Source organism: Elephas maximus, chromosome 4, assembly GCF_024166365.1.
Source record: "Elephas maximus indicus isolate mEleMax1 chromosome 4, mEleMax1 primary haplotype, whole genome shotgun sequence".
Lineage (NCBI taxonomy): Eukaryota > Metazoa > Chordata > Mammalia > Proboscidea > Elephantidae > Elephas > Elephas maximus.
In genome coordinates, this window is record NC_064822.1 from 182,709,332 (window position 1) to 182,712,825 (window position 3,494).

Here is a 3,494-nt window from a genome sequence, read left to right on the forward strand (position 1 = left end):
TTCCATTTTTTATCCTTTAATAAATTCATTATGTATACATTCTTCTACAAACCTTTTAATGATTACCCTAGGAAAATATAACATTGATCCTTGGCTTATTAAAGTCTAATGTAAAATGAATAGTTTTATCACTTCTAGGATACTAATCAAATACCTTAGGCTACTTAAAGCACATTTATCTCCTCTCATCTTTTGTTGCTGTCATGAATTTCAAACCTCATAAGACATATTTTTATTGTTTTATTCAATCAATGTTAACTTAGATTTATTGCCATATTTACACTTTCTGTTGTTCTTCATTTATTTTGGAATCTCCATACTTACATCTGGGATCATTTTCCTCTCCCTTAAGAACTTCCTTTAGTATTTCCTTTAAGGCAACTCTTTTTGGTGCCAAAATCATTGGGGATGAATACTCTGTTTTTGTTTGTCTGAAAAAATATTCCGCCTTCATTTTTAAAGGGTATTTTCACTAAATATAGACTCTTGGGTAGCAGTTATTTTTGGAGTGCACTTTGAAGATGTCATTTTTTTGTCTTCCTTTTTCCATTCCTTCTACTGAGAAGTTAGCTGTAGGTAGTATATCTTTTTTCTCTAAGTGCTTTTACAATGTTTGTCTTTGATTTATAGTTATTTCACTATCTGGGCCTAGTTGTGGCTTTCTTTATATTTCTCATGCTTGGGGTTCACAGAGATTCTTGAATCTGTGGCTTGATGTCTTTCAACAGTTTTTGTAACATTCTTAGACATTATCTATTCAAATATATTTTTTTCCCTATTTGCACTCCCTGCTTCTTCTGGGGCTCCTTACATGTTAGGCCTTTCACTACTCCCCATGTTAATCATATGCTGTTTTCTGTATTTTTCATGATTTTTTCTTCATTCTAATTTGTAGTGAATGCCTGTTTTTGTTTGCCTGGAGCTCAGGGTCATGCTGTATCAGTTTGATCTTTTGAGGGAGGGGGCTGGATACCGAGCAGTTACATGACTGACCTCCAATAAAAACCATGGACACCAAGGCTCAGACGAGCTTCCCTGGTTAGCAATACTTTATACATATTATCACACATTGTTGTCAGAAGAACAAAAGGCTATCCAGCTCCACTGGGAGAGGACAGCTGAAAGCTTGTGCCTGGTCTCTCCTGGACTTCATCCCATGTGCCTCTTTGCTGATTTTAATCTGTGTCCTTCCACTGTAATAAACTGTAACCATGAGTATAACAGCTTTTCTGAGTTCTGAGTCCTTCTAATGAATCATTGAATCTGATGGTGGTTTTGCAGTGAAGGGAGCAAAGAATTGGGTGATAGCTGGAGGAGGATCTGGACTCAAGGAGGAGGATTTTGCTTAAGGGAGGAGATGCTAGGGCATATTTACATGCCCATTAGAATGATAAAGTAGACAAGAAGTTGGCAACTCAGGAGTGATGCTCTTGAGAAGGTAAGGGGGATGAGATCCGGTACACACGTGCCTTTAATGCAACAAGGTCAGTTCATTCAGAGTGACAGGACAGAAGCCAGAGGCCATGTGGACAGTGCAGATTTTCAGGTAGACTTGATGGTGGGGTGATGAGGGAAGATTGGACTGGTTCTGTTTCTTCAACGAACCTTGAGCATGCAGAGTTGGGGGTGGAGGGCTGTAGGAGATTTAAGGAGAGAGAGGGTCTAAAATAACCATTTTGGAGAGTGGGACCTCAAACCAGGGAAGTGTGCTAAGATTGCAGGGCAGGGGCAAATGTCCCTTGGAGATCTCTTGCCATGAATTTAAAATGAGGCAGTCAACACACACCAGAGCCTTGTGCTTTTCTGCATCCACTTTCAGTTGCACAGGTGTGGACACAAAACAGGTGGGCAGCTGGATTTGGTCAGGCTGGACACTGCCAACTGAGAGGGGCAGAGAGAGAGAGAGAGAGAGTGTGTGCAAGTAAATCAGTGCAAGGGAGGATAAACAAGGTGTAGATTGAATTGAGTCCCCTCCAAAAATGTTTTGTAAATCCTAACCCATATATGTGTGGTTATAATCCCATTTGGAAATGAGTTTTGTTATGTTAATTGGCAGTATTAGTGCAGGGCGTGTCTTAAATCAATCTCTTTTGAGATATGAAAGAGCAGATTAAGCAAGCAAGCACCCTGAATTCAGACTTCTAGCCTCCTGAAGTGTGAAAAAATAAATTTCTGTCTGTTGAAGCCACTCATGTGTGGTATTTCTGTTATAGCAGCACTGGATAACTACAACACAAGGCATATCTGCCTGCAGTTTAATTTTGCTTGATAGTAAGTAAAAACATCTTTGTTTTAAAATAAATCTGGATTCGTTCTGAAGTAGAATGGGAAAAAAAGCATGTGAATTTTTCAGATGACTCAAAACCAACCAAACAAACAAACAAAACCCACTGCCATCGAGTTGATTCAGACTCATAGCGACCCTATAGGACAGAGTAGAACTGCTCCATACAGTTTCCAAGGAGCGCCTGGCAGATTCGAACTGCCGACCCTTTGGTTAGCAGCCATAGCACTTAACCACTACGCCACCAAGGTTTCCTCAGATGACTCAGTAGACTTCAAATACATTTCTTTTTTCCTGTTTGAAGTGCTGCTTCCAGCTATACCTCCTGGTCCTCATGGGGCGAATTCACTCTTGTTGGAAGTCTGGGAAGCTTTGGAACAGTCTAGGAAGCCCTGTCCTACTGATGTGACCCATCCCTTGACCCCTGACTGCCTTCCCCTCCCCCAGCCATTTCACAGGGGTCATCTGAGGATAAGATCCCACCAAGAACAGTGACAGGATTGATAGAGTAGGAAGGTGTAGGCTTTGTGCCCCTAAGATGGTGTGGACAAGAGAGGGCCAGGGGCTAGAACCTCCCAAGGATGGGGTGGGCACTGAAAGTGTTGGGGGTAGCAGACTGTAATGATGACCTGATGGAGTCCACTCTAGAGGCCAAAAGTGTCAGAGGAGTCCCGGTACAGTGTGAGAAAAGGGAGGGAGTTGAAATACAACAGGGTCCTTCCCTCTATCTACCTTATTTCCCCAGGACCACAAGAGAGGCAACATTCAGGGGAGCAGGCAAGTGTCCCGGACACACTGGATCCCAAGGAACAAAGAAGGTGCCCGCTTGCCAGAACTGGGGCACAAGGTGTGGACGGCATGTTAGCAATGAGGCCAAAGCCCAGTTATCAGAACTGGGACACTTTCCATGTGGGACCTGGGTCCTTTACGTCCTTCTGCATAAGTCGTGGCGCCCGGGGTATGTCTGAACCTGGGACATGCAGAACCCATCAGCTTGCGGTGGTATATTTGAGGTCAGGTGAGGCTATGGGGTCATCCAGGGGCAGCCCCCTCCTCTGCCTATACCCATCGCCCTGCCCAAAGTCATTGCCTCCTTCCTGCCCAGTGTCCCCAGTATAGCCCAACCACTGCAGAGAAAAGCCTCAGAGTAAACATCATGTTTATTTGGAACATTCAAATTTACAAAAACAAAAAAGTAACAAAAACCAGG